The sequence below is a fragment of the Borostomias antarcticus genome (genome assembly GCF_949987555.1).
Source record: "Borostomias antarcticus genome assembly, chromosome: 1".
Taxonomy (NCBI): Eukaryota; Metazoa; Chordata; class Actinopteri; order Stomiiformes; family Stomiidae; genus Borostomias; species Borostomias antarcticus.
This window is the reverse complement of record NC_140234.1, coordinates 8036824-8053242: the sequence shown is the minus strand read 5'-3', so window position 1 is coordinate 8053242 and position 16419 is coordinate 8036824. Positions and strand designations below refer to the sequence as shown.

General features: G+C 44.0%; 1 pseudogene across 1 annotated transcript; it reads right to left on the bottom strand.

Annotated features, from left to right (window-relative positions):
- Nucleotides 1-4371: 4371 nt before the first annotated feature.
- On the bottom strand, nucleotides 4372-15071 carry LOC311324705 (7-alpha-hydroxycholest-4-en-3-one 12-alpha-hydroxylase-like; annotated as a pseudogene). Its single transcript has 4 exons — nucleotides 15047-15071; nucleotides 14885-14949; nucleotides 7359-8210; nucleotides 4372-4479 (listed from the first exon to the last, which is right to left on the bottom strand). The product of its transcript is annotated as a 7-alpha-hydroxycholest-4-en-3-one 12-alpha-hydroxylase-like (transcript).
- Nucleotides 15072-16419: the final 1348 nt, after the last annotated feature.

The following is a 16419-nucleotide window of genomic DNA, read 5'->3' as shown; positions in this document are numbered from 1 at the left end:
CTGCCCAGGGACATTCACAACAGCTCTTTGTCCTGTAACATCTGGGCCCCGACGCCTGGTTTTAGATAGATTGAATCCAGCTTCATCAATGAAAATGAGGTCATGACGCTGTGCAGCTGCGCCAGTGTAAATCACACAAGTCAACTGCTGGCACGTTGCATGTCTGTGACTGATAAATCGTCAATGACGTGTAAATGGTTGAAATTCATGTTGAAATGAAGCCCCCTCTTTTCTCTTTATTTCTGGGGATAAATTGTATGTGTGTATATAGATAAACAAATAGACAGGTACGTAGGTGTGTATGAATATACACAGTATGCATGATTATGTTCGGTTAAAAATATATAATCTGTTGACGGGAAACCAAGAGGTACAAGAGAGTGGAAGAGAGGGGACAGGAGGAGAGGACATAGAGGTGAGAGGTGAGATACCTGATGTTAGCCAAAGAGACACTACATTAAGTTAGATCCTGGCAAGTTTAAAAAATAATGTGGATGGATGGATGGATGGATGGATGGATGGATGGATGGATGGATGGATGGATGGATGGATGGATGGGTGGGGGTGTCTGTGTTTATAGCTTATGTTTATGTTTTGTTAATTTGTGGACAGGAGATGAAAATGGACACCACAGTGGAGGAGAGGTGACGGGAGGAGACCAACATGGACAAAAGACAGGAGGAGAGGTGACAGGAGGAGACCAGCATGGACATCAGAGTGGAGGAGGCCAGGCTGGGAGAGAGGTGACAGGAGGAGCTAGTCTCATGTTTCTAATAGATGGTGTGTTCTCATCAACATTCACTTAAGTTGTGTCCTCTCTGGATGACCTCCACTGCTCTCAGTTAAAGATGATATTAATCCAATATGATGTGTGTTCTTTATAGATCTAGCCTCTTAATTCTGCTCTCAGAGTGCACCAGATTGAAGCACCACAACTAAATGACCTCCGTATTACAAAAATCCTGCGTACGGCCCTGGTCCTGAATGTTTCAGAGGGCAGATGATAACCTCCTTCTAAGCAAGGAGCAGGTGTTCATAACTCTGTCTGCATCACTACACTGTGGTGACATTTTGGTTGTACCGTCTGATCACAACACTAACTGTTCTAATTTTTAACCTATCTGTCTACATATCTATCTGTCTGTCTGTCTCTCTCTATCTTTCATTGTCTGCCCCTGTTTTATTATTGTATCCGAGGCTTCACGTTTGGTGATGGGACCTCAGTGGGTGAGAACAGACATGCTGAATAGACATAAAGATCTAGGCATGGGCAGCATCTTTCCATCCATTTAAAAATAAATATGTATTATTTTATGCCAACCTACATTCAATTTAGCCCTAACCCTAACCTCTTAGAGTGCAGGAAGTGTCGGCCAGCTGTGTCATGTGTGTGTGTCTCCATTCTCAGCGTCAGTACATCCAGTTTGATAGTTCACCTGGGCCAGCAGACTAAGCAGAGCCTCGACCCAAACAAGGTGTCCTGAATGGTCTCCCAGGTCCGCCTTGTACAACTGAACTGTCAGCCCAGTGTTTCAGTGTGGTCTACAAGCTATTCAATAAAACCTGGAGAAAATAATCTGTATCTTGTCTTTACACTTACAGCACACATGCTGCACAAATGATGACCTTAATTGTATGACACTTGTTTTGTAAAATGCACAAGGGTATCTCTAACTTGGCTAGACTGTGGATGTGGTGACTAGTCCAGGCCAGTCAGCATGGTATAAGCTGCATACAGGTGAGCAGAAGCTGAAACGCTTGTTCCTTGGCTAGGACCAAGGCAGCTTGCCAGCAGGGTCAGGCCTGTGCCGGGAGGTCAGTACATTAGAACCCCCTTAGGCGGGCTGTATGTATCCTAGGTTCTCAAACTTATATTTGTGGTATAGAAAGGTAGAACTTGCTTGGTTGGTTATGCAAGTGTGTGTGTGTGTGTGTGTGTGTGGTACTGTTGATTTTCCTCCACACTCCTCTCTCAGCCATATGTTTCCCCTATGTGGATCTGAAAACAGTGATAGGGATTAAATTAGGTTGCTAAGAGAACTGCTAGTCACCAGAAGCATTCAAGAACATAACCCGTGCTGGAATACTAGTGTATGAACAAATCAATACAAGTAGAGCACATCTACTGACAGGCTGGCTGAATGACTGGAAGACTGACTTGGGACCTCCACTGAGGGCATCCCAGTCCTGGCTATGGATCAGTAGGCTAGTGATGCTCCCCTGCCCCTGGGCTAGTGTAGACCATTGCTAGCCTCTACCCACAAGCCATTACATTGATCATAGGCCTACTAAGAGAATACCAAGGGGAGTCTTGGTAAGGCTTTTATCAGGGAGGTTGATGGATTACGTCTTTCAAGCTTCATGATTTGCATTAAAAATATAATCTCTCTCACACACAGTCATGTAATCCAGTCAATCTAACTCCATAACAAATTGCATTAGGCCTACGTAACTAGCAAGCTAGCAAACAAAGTCAATGTAGACAGCTATCTAACTAGCTAGCGTCATTTCCACCATGCCCCTTCTCCTAAGAGAAAGGCAATTCGCCAAATTAAAAAGTGATTGACAACCGTTTCAGGCGAAATGAGTTTTTGATTGACAAGACCCGATTGTCAGTCTCTGATTGGCCAAAGTAGAAATTGATTGACAGTTGACCCGCCCCCTGGAAGTCTCTGGGCCTGCAGAGATACACACTTGGAAAATTGAGGGGTCTTCTACAGGGCAATAAAGTGGGATCTCTGTATAAAAACGCCTAATGAGAAGCAGGGGGCTTGATACCACAAGGGAACATGCATAATGGGTGGGGGACAACATGTTTACATGTGTACAGTACTTGTTATTGTTGGCAACCCCGCCCCAATAGCGGACCTAGGACTACAACTGGCTAAATTGGCTCTGATTGAGAGACCTGTGCCACTGATTGTTTGATTGGTTTCCATCTGCCTCGTTAGTATGTGTACAGTATTTCTAGCCTACATGTACAGTAACTCCCATCTTGTTCTTTGTCTGTTCCATTTGCTGTAGCTGTGCATAGTCCCTGGTGTTTCCGGTGCCATCTTGTAAGTCTGTAAGTTTAGAAGCTCTGTCTTTTCTTCTTCACTTGTCGAGTGTATACCGTGGTTTTATTGTTTATTCTTTGGTTTTGTGAAAACTGCTGAAACCTCAATGCACCTGTGACAGTTACATGCAGCCCTTGTGATTGCTTAAGTCAGTATGAAACCATCTATGGCTTCTCACATGGCAGGTAACTCAACAAGAGTTCAAGCCCAGGGGGGATGCAGAATAAAAATGCTAATACATGTACAGTACATACTCAGGCATTGGGCTGTGACATGATTTTTTAAAACTTATTTATGTATTTATTTGTAGCCGTTACTGTTTCTTCATTTTGTTTACATCTCTTATTTTGTCCAGCCTGTTGTCTGCTTACATCTCAATCGGTCCCACCTGTGTTCAATTCAGTCAATCAGTGAATCCATGCTCAGTCCAGAGTCCCACAACTCATTCCCATCACAGTATGTAGGCCTACTAATATGTTCATCCAGGATGGCTACAGTGTAAATAAGCTGCGACATTTATCATTTTTTACTTATAGCTATCTGAAGCCAGCCATGCTCTCATCATATTCACTGCACATTCTTGCTCAATAAATCTCTAATGTTCATGATTTAAAAAATGTCATTTTCATGACATGGTAGATGTAGTGTGAAATGTATTGTGTGCCAAAAACAACCACAAACAACCTCAGATCACAACACCAGATTTAACTTGTCTCCATTTCCATGGTGGCCTGCTATACACTGTCGAACAGTGTCACAATATGGATTAGAGCAGGGGTTCCCAACCTTTCTAAAGTCGCACAGAAACAGACGTTTGAGATCATCTAACTTCCGTAGTTTGACGTATTTCCGATGCAAACAAGCTGTGAGGGTGGGACATATGTTTAGAGGAATTTTAGACAGATTCGATAGAAGGATAGCGTTGATTGACGGGTGGATGTCGTGAGATTATTGGCCAAAAATCTAAGGTACCTGTTGTCGTCATTGCACATGACCTACCGTTTTCCAGGAAGTAAGAAATTATATACTTTGATATACGATTCCAACAAAAGTAGAATTTTGTAATTTTTTTGGCATACATCGTTGAATAGGTGAACACTATGACCAATTATGTGAACCAAAATGGGACAGAATGCTTTTTTCACTTCAGTGCGACTTTAATGTTTCAGGCTTACATTATTTAAAAAAGTCAACATGTTTCGACCTTGTCAGTCTTCATCAGGACATGTTGTGCGCTCAAACAAATTACCCCTTAAATACTCACTCACTACTGTGAGTTTGGTTAGATTAACATCTAAGTGTGCTTTCAAACCTAAAACCTGAGCCTGTACCTAAACTGAATGTCTCTAGTTGGCTGCATGGACCCAAAGCCCCAGCGCTTGATGTCAATATGCGGGATCTCCTCATCTGGATTCTTTAACTCAAAGCAGGGCTGGACTGGCCATGTGGCGTACCGGGCAAATGCCCGGTGGGCCGGACCTAATTGTGGGCCGATCTAAAAAAATAAAAAAAATAAAAAAAAAATCTTTGGGGGCTAACGAACGGCCCATAGAGCAGGGACAGCGGCCCATTGGTCCATTTTCTATACTGACACTGGGCTGGCCCAATCATATGTAGGCCCCACCCCTCCCTCTGTTAGTTTCAGGTGTCATTTGCGTGGGCCGTTAGAGAGCCAAAAGTCAGTGGATGGAGAAAGATGGATAAGGACAAGTATAGTAAACCAAAGCGCAAGGGGGGCGCAGAGAAATTACGAGTTTAAAAGATTAAAAGTCTTGAGGCGGATGCTGCAACATGTGCAAAAATTACTGATATGTTTGCGCCAGGGGCTGCTTCAACGTCTACAGCCTCAGCCGACGTTGTGCAGCAACACCATGTTGAACACGAACTTGAAGGAGAGGTGGCTGGTGGCCATGGTGGCCGAGAGCAGGACAGGGAAGCCGAGGAGGGACAGAGACATGACAGGGCCGAGGAGGGACAGAGACATGACAGGGCCGAGGAGGGACAGAGACATGACAGGGCCGAGGAAGGACAGAGTGAGCAGGAGGAGTGTGTAGTTGAAACGGTAAGGAAATATAGCTGAAAGCTAAAAAAAAGCTATAGCTAAATATGAATATGGGTGACGGCTATCTGCTGGCTAGCGCCAGCTAGCATTAGCTAGGTACAGCTAGCTAGCATTATCTAGCTACCCACCTCCCTGCCAAGCAAATCGGGTCGTAGCTAGCTGCGTTTGAGCTAGCTAGCGTTAACACTGTTTGTCTAGGCCAGCCAGATAACGTCAGTACTAGTAGTGCTAACGTTAGCACGTTAGCTTGGCAATTAGCACTAGCGCTATTACTAACGTTATCTATTCTGGCCTAGCCTAGCAGTGTTGCTGCTGCTGGGCTACTTAACGTTATATCTTCGAAGAAAAAGAGGAGCAGGCTAACGTTAGCTGTGTGTGGCCATGGTCCAAAATTAACCCTAGCCATTTACTAGCCAATGGCTAGCTGCTAAAAATCTATTGGTAATGGATAATTTACCAGCCAGTTGACTGGTAAGCCTAGCTCCTTTCAGGACTGTTACTAAGGGGCTAGGTTAAAAAAGTCATTCTCAACACTGAAATATATCAAAAGCAGACTGAGGAGCAGCCTGTCTGCCAGCAAATTGGAAGCCTTCATGTTGATGGCCACTGAAAAAGACGTTCTTGTTGCTTTGGACACAGACACTGTCATTGACAAAGTGTCAGAGAAGAGTGAGCTACTGAGGAAACTTATAGTAAGTTGATATGAAATTGTTGTTATTATTATAAAATTATTCATAATAATGTAGCAGCTTTTTAGACTGAAGATAGTGTGATCATGTGACTCATTATTACCCCCCCTCCCCTGTCTCTCAAAGGATGCCCGGCCCTAACTTGTGTGGTTCATTGTCCATTGTTGATGAGGGTATTCAGAGGGCCATGCAGCCTTTTCCACTAAGTAAGTATACAATACATGCAACTATGTTTTTATATTTTCTAGAATCTGTCATTTAATCATTTATAATTTAAAAATGATCATTGATCATGTCTCATCTCTCTCTCACTCCCCCCCCCCTCTCTCTCTGTCAGGATATTATTGTTGAGGGTATCCAGAGGGTCATGCAGCCTTTTCCAGTAAAGATAAAGGTATTATGATCATGTAATTACCAGTACTGTGATCAACTCAATCAATTATAATGTCTCAGTCTCACCTTTCTCTCTGTCTCCCCTTTTCTCCCTCTCTCTCTATCAAAGGTTGCCCTCATTTGTTTGAAAAGAAGCACTTTGCTTTTAACTGGAGTGGACTTCACAGGCATCCTTTTTTATGTAAGTAGTGAGTTTACAATTTATGCAACTGCTTACATTTTCTAGAAGATATTGTTAATATCTGAATCTATAGTTTATCTCACTTATCGTGTCTCATCTCTCTTCCTCCCTCTTTCTCACTCAGGATGCCATTGTTGATGAGGGTATTCAGAGGTCCATTCAGCCTTTTTCCAGTAAGTACGTATACAATTCATGCAACTCTGATCATCTGAATCTGTCATTTAATCATGTATGACTTATCATTGATCATGTCTCAACTCTCCCTCTCTCTCTCTCTCCCCCCCTCTCTCTCTCTATCTCTCTCTTTCTCTCTCTATCTCTCAGGAGATGCCATTATTGTTGAGGGTATCCAGAAGGCCATGCAGCCTTTATTACTAAGTAAGTATCAAATACATGCAACTATCTCTCTACATTGTTCTCAATTGAAGATACTGGACCAGTACTGTGATCATTTAACTCCATCAATTATCATTCTCACCTTTCTCTCTTTGTCTCTCCCTCTCACTCTTTTAAAGGTTGCCTTGTTTGAGGAGATCTTTTCAGCCCAGTGGAGTTCACAGGCAACATTTTGAGTTACTTGTATACTTTGTACATATATTTCTATACTAACATTTGAATAATAATAATAATAATTTAATAAATAATTTGAAATTATACTTTGACTTCTATCAGAGCTTTTTCTTTGACAATGTACTTCTACTGTAACTTACTTGAGTATGGAGATGGTGTACTCCACGGCCACGTCTGACCACCAGGGAGTCAAGAGTGAGTGAGTACACTCGTCCATTTGCACTGGTACACTTGTCCACGGAACTTACTCATCTTTGTTGTGGTTTGGGGAAATAGTACGGTGGTATTGCATATTTAATGGGGCCGCAAGGATTTCGTACTGGTGGGTGGTGTCCGGCCGATTGTGTTGGGCCGGTCTGGGCCAAAAATGCCAGGGCCGATTTTTTGTCCCAGTCCAGCCCTGACTCAAAGTCAAAGTACGTGAGCATGAGGAAAACAAGCTGCTTCAGCTCATTGGTGGCGAAGAAACGACCAGGGCACATGCTGATTCCCGCCCCCCACGGCATGTTGTAGTACTTCAGCTTCTTCTCCTTTTAGAAATCATTTTTCTTGCCCCCGTCTGGTGTGAGGAAACGGTCGTATTTGAACGTGAGCGGATCGGGGTGGATGTCTGGGTCCACCTGAACTGCGGTGTAGGGGAAGAGGGCCACCCTGTCGCCCCCCCTGAGGTGGTACTCTTGTCCGTCGGCCATCTTGAGGCTCATGTCCTGGAGCACGGCCCTGGTGAGGACGGGGGCGGCGGTCAAACGCAAGGTCTCCTCCACGGCGCTGTCCATGACGGGCGTCTTCTGCAGCATGTCCCGGGTCAGGTCGATGAGCGGCCCACCACGCCTCACTTCCTGCCCGGCCTCCTTCAGCACGTCTTCCACCTCCGCCCGGACCGCCCTCATGGCGTCGGGGTGCTTCATGAGATAGAGGAGCAGCCAGAAGGCTGACGGCCCCGTGTTACCCTGGGACGCCCACAGAAGCAGGAACATGTACCTGTCTTGCATGAACTCCTGCATGCCGTGCTCCTCCCTAATCTCCTGCTGATCGCATACCCAGCCGCTGACGTTGTCTTTGGTGCTGATCTTATGGACCGACAGCGTGTTCCAGAACAGCCTCTTCAGACGTTCCACCTCCATCTTCTCCGACGGCAGCAGCACCCCGTAGGCCAGCTTGGATCTGTGACGAATGTGAAATAAAAGCCCCCCAGCAGCACTGTGAAAATATCCCCATGTTTCCTTTTCATTCTCTCCAGGAACTTTGCAGTATCCCTGCGAAACTCCAGGACATGGCCCAGCCAAGGAATGGGTCCCTTATCTAAGGGGGGTTCCCCGGGACGCCTCTGACGGAAGGTCCCCAGGAGATAGAGTCTTCCAAGGAGGAAGGCTAGCAGAGCAAGCAGGAATGGCAGCAGAAAGCCCATCGTCCGCTCCTGTGCTACGCAGAGCTCATCTGTTCTCCAGCTCATATTCCTTTGTATTAGTCAAACACTGTGCTCAGGGCTGAAAATTAACACCCGCCAATGGCGGGTAAAATTTCCATTTGGCGACTAAATTTCGGAGGCTATCTGCCACGCTGGCGGGTAAATGTTTGTACCAATAGAGTCATGTAATAAAGTATGCGTGCGATGTCGCCACATCCATGCCATAGACCGGCGTTCTGTTTGTTGTGTGTTGCTCCCCCGCTGCACCAAATAAAGTTTTCAGTCACATGACTGTTGCGGAGCCTCGCGCACTAGGAGAGACTGGTGACGCGAGGCTACTCGCGCACAGAAAATCGTTCACATTTACCTCAGAGGACGCGCGCTTCTACAGTCAACACCTACAGTAGATGTGTACATCCTGTCTCTGGGCTTCCATAGCATACCAAGCCACTGTTTCTCAGAAGGGATGTCTTTGATCGCTTGTCATGTAGCTTATCAACTCTGAAGACGGTACTGGTTCCTCCTTGACAGCCATAGGCGTAGTTTTAGGTATGGACGCTATGGACATGTCCATACCAAAGCCACGGAAACACGAATTGTCCCTACCAAAAATAATACAGAGTGAAAACTGTAGTTTTTTAATTACCATTCACAACTTGCGAAAGCAAAACGGTTGGGAATTAAGGCCTGGTTGACAGCTGCGTTCAGCAAGCTATCCAATCAACAATGTACAGTAGCCTACTTCCCCCCTCCCTCCCTCAACAATGTACAGTAGCCTACTTCCCCCCTCCCTCCCTCAACAATGTACAGTAGCCTACTTCCCCCCTCCCTCCCTCAACAATGTTCAGTAGCCTACTTCCCCCCCTCCCTCCCTCCCTCTGTGACCCAGCGAGGGCCTCGCGAGCTCAGCAGCTCACAGCACATCGAGCATCGACAACAGCGGGGATTTTGATTAAGCAGAAGTAAGATTGAAGTTATTGAACACTAGGGAATACAATATGTTGACCGACAATTATTTTTCTGTAGAAGTTGTATCAATGATAATAGTTTAGTTTGCGTCCTACTAAATGCCTGTAAACTGTAATGTTAGTGCTGGTGGTGCAGCTAGTCAGAGCTGTACGTATTAGCTATAACGTTAGGTCTCGTAAACGTTTGCTGAGGCAGAGATAAGGTGCTGTAATGTTGTCATAACAGTTGTCTTTAGCTAGTAATAAATCAGTTTTGGTATAACCAAACCAAAGCTCAGGTTTAACTTTACATGATGACAGGCTGTGAATATGTTACAGTATATGTATTTTGTTCATAAACACATAAAGACCATGAGGTGAAGACTTGGATCATTTATATATCATATTTGTGTAGGGTTAGCTAGTTATGGATAATTCTACACCGTGGAAGTGAATGGAAATGAATATTTGAATTTCTATGAATTGCAATGTTTCTAGGTATCGAATTAAACTACTTTATTTGAAATTTTACTTTGGCCTCTTCCTTAAGCATGTATTCAACATAATACTATTATCTGAATGAAAAGTACTGAAACAGATGTATAATGTGACAAAAAAGGCAATTTATTATTTTGGCCGGTAAAAAATATACTTGGCCGGCGGATTTTTTCATCTACCAGTCCCCTTGGCAGGTGAGCCAAAAAGTTAATTTTCATCCCTGACTGTGCTCCTCCCCCTTGCACAACAGATACCCGAGTACTCCAGACACTACGTTCCTTAACAAGTTGTCTTCAAGACCCTGCCATGGCCCTATCTCTAACACAGCTGATGCCAACTTTTCTGCACTGAAATCGATACATTTCAGTGCGCAACACCATGAACAATGAAAGACTGACTGATATCGGGGTGCTAAGTGCAGTGTTGCCAGCTCCTCTGTAAGGGAAGTAGCTGTTGGTTCTCCCAAAAGTAGCTAGAAGTAGTAATCAATTAATTTGCATAATATGCCATTCTGAAAGATGCAAAATGGATAGAAAAGGCTGATCAGGCAGTTTACAAACTAACCATTTAGTCCAGGGGCCTATCCAGATTCGGTACCACCTAAAGTGACCAAATAATATTGGTATTTTGTCTTCCTACATGTGTGTAGTTTATATTTTGGTATGATACACGGCCTATCTACTGTAGTAGCTTAATGCTGGACCAAATACATTTTCTCAGCACCCCAGTACCCCACTTACAGTACAATAGGCACTAGCACAAAATGTTAAACATTAACTCCATCCATATGTTAAAAACGTACTTTATGGAACACTCAATGTATTTATTTACGAATATCAATGTTTAATCCCGTGGAATAAGGAGAAATGTGAACAGTACAGTAGCCAAAACACACTAACAGAAGCCCTATGAGGAATGTAACAAACTGGACCCACTGGTCCAAGGAGCAGTGGGAGGAGTTAAGGTAAGATATGATAAGTAATGATCATTAGATAAGCTATAATGTAGAGATAAGCAGTTCCTCATACCTAAAATGTCTTCATATCTAAAATATGTCATGAGACATTCCTAAACCCAAAGGAATGAAGCAGAAGTCAATTAAGGTCACAACAGGTGATCATCAGATTAAAAAGGACATGGAGAGGCTGGTGTTTCCATCTTCAGAAGTGTTCGTTTGAAAGTGAACCCACAGATAGATACAGTATCTCCAACATAATAAAGAGAACAGGTGAATAGAGTTAAAATGATTAATCAGGCCTAGGTCTGTGTTTCAGAAGAACATCTTCACTCTTCATAGTGTTTATAATCTGATAATCTGCATCCTCTGCTTGCAGTTTGAGGTCTCCTACCTGAGCTCTGTTCAACACCGCCACTATGTGGTTGACTGCTATCATTGCATGTTGATGAAGGTCTTCGGGTGGCCAGTTAAATAGTGTTACAGAAACATGACAATAACTAGAATAGCGCTCAGAGAGCACAGACCTCTGCCTGTGATGCATTTCGTCAGCATGTACAGTTCTTTTTTAGTTTAGCAGTTCTATATGGCCAACTTGAAAATGCATGTTGCAGATGAAATATTGATCACCTTGATGAAGCTGAATCTGTTGCAGTGTGAGACCAAGCTGATCAGGGTGCTGTTCTGGGTTTAAAATGACCCGCCATAGGAATTGAATGGGTAAAATGACCCGCTATAGGAAATTAATGGGTAAGACAATATTATGTTCATCCAGCAGATAGAAAACATCCCCATACACACCCACAGCCACAACTCACCTGGGTTACCCGGGTTCTAGGTCTAAAATGAGCCCCCGTTTTATAGTGTTCAAGGCCAAAATTGACTGATCTGTTTGAACTGCTCTTATATGAACACAAAACCCATAAATCTCCAAATGAATGTGAACCACCTGAAGTATTCAGGTCAATACCATTCTCTTAGTGTACACCACATGCTCCCCCACACGTCCATAGTGTGAAACCACTTGGATCCTGAAAGTGTAGAGCCATTACCAGTCAATACAAAGTTATTCTAAGTGATCATCTTTATCCTATTAGTGAAACATATCCAGATGAAAATGATTTATTTCAAAACAGCAATACACCCATCCACAAAACACAAAATCAGTGAATGTTTTGATTTGTATGAACATGATGTCAATATGTTGTAGCCTTCCAATTAATCCACTTAAAACCTAGCTAGCTAGCTACATTACAATATATTACAGTCATTTAGCTGACACTTATCCAAAGATACTTACAATAATTGCATTTAAAGTAGTTGCCAGAACTCACAAGTGCATCACCTTTCTAAAACAAGTGACTAAGAGCATAATCTGGTGCTGAAGGCAAAGTGAAGATTAGCAAACTAAAAATAGAATAGGTGCTTGGTACAGTCATACTCCTGGTAGTACTGTACCTCTTGAAGAGGTCTGTTTTGAGCCTGCAGCGAAAGATGGGCTGCGACTCTACTGTCCTGACGTCAGTGGGTAGTTCATTCCACCACTGTGGGGCCTGGACAGAGAAGAGCCGTGACCGCGTCATTTGACTACAGGGGCCTCGCAGTGACGGGTCAACCAGTCCTCCCGAGGTAGCAGAGTGTAGTGGTCAGGCGGGAGTGTAGGGTTTGATCATGGCCTGGAGGTAGGAGGGAGCTGTTCCTTTCATTGCCCAGCAGGCTAGTACCAGAGTTTTAAACTGGATGTAAGCTGCTACAAGGAGTCAGTGTAGAGAACGGAGAAGGGAGGTTGTGTGAAAAAACTTGGGGTGGTTGAAGTCCAGGCACAGAGCAGCTTTCTGGACAAATTCCATGGGTTTAATGGCTAACGCCATGGCCCCAGCAAGGAGGGAGTTGCAGTAATCCAGGCGGGAGATGAGAAGGGCCTGGATCAAGGTTATTATAGTTAACAAAAACTAACGAAAAAATGAAAACTAGGTGTGAGAATATATAAACTTTTAGTTTTAAAACGATTAATTCTTTTTTACTTTTTGACTGAAATAAAAATAAAAACTAGGCTTTACAAAAAACTTAAGTGGAGACACTACAAAATAGCATTTTTTCTTCCACTCATCAATTTTTTGTTTTTTCCTCATTCTTCTACTATAAGATGTATACTATCACCATATTAAAGGAGTAGTAAAGGGAAAATGCATGTACCGAGGTGCTCATCTAGGCCCTTGTCATCTCGCGTTTGGACTAGTGCAACTCCCTCCTTGCTGGGGCAGCCCTGCCTCGGCCATTAAACCCCTGGAACTTGTCCAGAAAGCTGCTGCTCGCCTGGTGTTCAACCACCCAAGTTCTCCCACAAACTTCCCTTCTCTGTTCTCTACACTGGCTCCTTGTAGCAGCTTGCATCCAGACTCTGGGACTATCCAATAGGGCAATGAATTAAACAGCTCTCTCCTACCTCCAGGCCATAGTCAAACCCTACACTCTCTCCCAACCACTATGCTGTGTTACCTTGGGGTGAGTGGTTGCCTTCTCACTCCGAGGCTCCAGCGGTCGTTCGACACGGTCACGGCTCTTAACTGTCCTGGCCCTGCAGTGATGTAATGAACTGCCCACTGACATCAGGACAGCAGAGTCGCTGCCCATCTTTTGCCGCAGGCTCAAAACTCACTTCTTCAAGAGATACAGTAGTACCACCATCCTCCCTCTTAGGCGCCTATTATATTTTTAGTTCTCTCTCCAGGCCTCGCAGCCTCTCACTGAGCGCTCTGTTCTCCTTATACTGTGGGAAGACACACAAGCTTTCCATGTGACACAGCAAAACTCCCTGGCTTTGTTCCAAATCGCATACTTCTTTTTACTGTTAGTACGTATTACAGCTGCTATGTACTTTGAATGGAGTATGCATACGAATGGGACATACTAGCCTACTTCAAGCTAAGTATCACAGGGGATGTAAAGGCAGGATAAAAGACTTGTGTGACGCGCTGTGTGACAGGACATATGGTGCGTTCAAGACAATGCAGGACTCAGGAATTCCCAAGTTGGGAATCCCGACCCCCGACGTCATTGCATTCATGACGATTTTAACGCGGGAGAAAAAAGTAAGTAACGAATCTAGCAAGCTCTGAGCTAGCAAACGTTAGCTACGTTATGTTAGCCAGCAAAACAGCTGGCTAACTAATTTCACCAGTAAAATAGCTGTTAAAGTCCACATATTGCTATAATCAGAGAGACATATATAGAATACAAACATATATTGCACAATCAGACATCAAATTACATGTAAAATTTATTAATTAATTAAATTCTTATAGTCAACGTTATATATACTAGCTACTCAGCTAACACTGGCACATTTACTATGAGTGCTCATTTACTAAAATGTTCCTAAAATTATTGATTGGTGTGCATTGTCCCCGTAAAAAAATAAACTGAAACTATGCCGCCATGTTGTGTCGTCAACTCGGGGCTCAAAATAATACCAAGTTCCCGATTTGTTATCCTGAGTTGGATGAGCGTTCAATTCGTTTTTTTCACAAGTTGGAGTTCCTGAGTCCTGAGTTGTCTTGAATGCACCAATAGTAGGCTAGTTCATTTAGGTAGGCCCCTAGTAGGCTGTTTTAAGTAGGCTAGTGATTGTGGTGCTTTCTTTACTTGGTGGTAGGATTGTACTGTTGTAGTGTTGTAGTTTAAAAAAAAAGGTTTGTAATATTTCCTGTCATCGTGCTCTGTTGAGTAAGTGGGGGATCAGTTTAACTTTGACAATTTCTTGGCGGTTAATATCATTTCATTATGTTTTTTTTTATTTTTTTATTTTTTTTTACCTCTCTACCTCTCAAATCAAGATTCAGCTTGGGTACAAATATGTTAACTTAGCTCCTAATAAACATCCATATTCACAGCCACAGCGCTCACCTGCTCATTGATCCTGCGCTGCAGCTGCATGATCCTCTTGCTCTTGGCAACATCCAGCTTCCTGAGGCGCTTCTCCCGCCTCCTCCTGCCCATGAGGCGACGGACGCAGCTCTGTCGCAGGACCACGGACGCCACAATTCATTGTTATAAGGTTCAAAATATTGAAATGAAAAGACAAGAATCTCCCAAAGTGAGGTTAAGATACAGCTGGCTCACCTGAACGTCCAGGGCCTTCTCTTGTTTTTGGAGGAGCTTCTTCAGGGTGTCCTGCTGGTGCTTCTCTGTGTTGAGGGGCAGGTCGTGGCGGTGCTTCTCTGTGTTGAGGGGCCGGTCGTGGTCCAGATGGCTGTTGATCAACTTGCTAAATGCAAGGCTCACCTTTTGTCCTGCTCTCAGGGTGCATCTCCACGACAACCTAAGGACGATACTAGTGATGACCCCTAAGACTATGTCCTTGAAAGCGATCCATTCCGGCACGACAAAAGGGAGCAAGTCCAAATACCCTTCACAAAAAAGTATGTAGAGCAGACCGGCCACGTACAGCTGGGAGAAGGGAACCCGATGCCTTCCATGCACCACCTCTCTGATTCTCAGGAGGATGCTGCTCCATGGAAGCTTGAAAACCTTGGTAGTCATGACCTTGATGACTATGATCCGAAGAATGATCCAAGGCAACGCTCTTAACCTGTACCCTGGCCTCCATTTCACTGCCATGACAGAGCTGTGCATGTCCTGTGTTGTGCACGCCTGTGCCTCCAGAGATCCTATAGACACAGAATGAGTGAATTAGTGACAAAGTGCACATAAATGAAGGCTAGCATATCTCAACACTTTCAAAATGTTTGGACATAACACATACCGTTACATACTCCAGCAGGAACTGCTAGATTAGTCCCTCTAACAAGGTCCTTCTGGAGACTCAGTAGTGGAAATGTAGCATTGCCCACCTGTGACTCCAGAGATCCTATACACACAGAATGAGTTCATTAGCGACAATGTGCACATAAATAAAGGTTTGCACATCTCAAGACTTTCAAAATATGTGGACAGAACACATACCGCCAACTACCCCAGCAGGAAGCTCTAGAGCAGAATCGAGGGTATCGTGATGGCTCCCATCCTGTATTAATCAAAGAAGCATTTTAGTGGCACTTTTCCTGAAGTTGACATTAATTGGTCCATTAATAACCAACTAGGCATAATAATCAACTTCATCTACCTTTCTCGAACATCACGCCATCAATTCAACATTAAATTTAGAGGTCCAAAAGTCTATCACTCTATCTTTATCACTGAGATCGTCTTCTAAGACAGCTTTTAGAAAGCAACTGAGGGACTATTTAATACTGACATAATAATATAATTTATCATTTTGATCCTTGCAACTATATTCAGTTCTATGTTGATTGTTTTTTTGTCAGTCCCATTCATTTGTATTCCTTTTTTCCCCATTACTTTTGGTCTCTTTTTTGTCCCTCTGTTTTGTGCTAGCCTACAGGGCAATGGAAGGAACAGCTCCATCCTACATGCATCAGGCACGACATGCCTCATACCTCATAACTGAGGGTTGCCAGGTTGGAGGGGGGCTCCTCCTCTACAGCTGGCACCGTGGAAAATCCATCCTGCACAGTGTCTGGCCTGAACTGCTCCCAAAGGACATCATCAGGACGGCTCTTCTCTGTCCTGGCCCCGCAGTGGTGGAACGAACTGCCCACTGATGTCAGGACAGCAGAGTCGCTGCCCATCTTTCG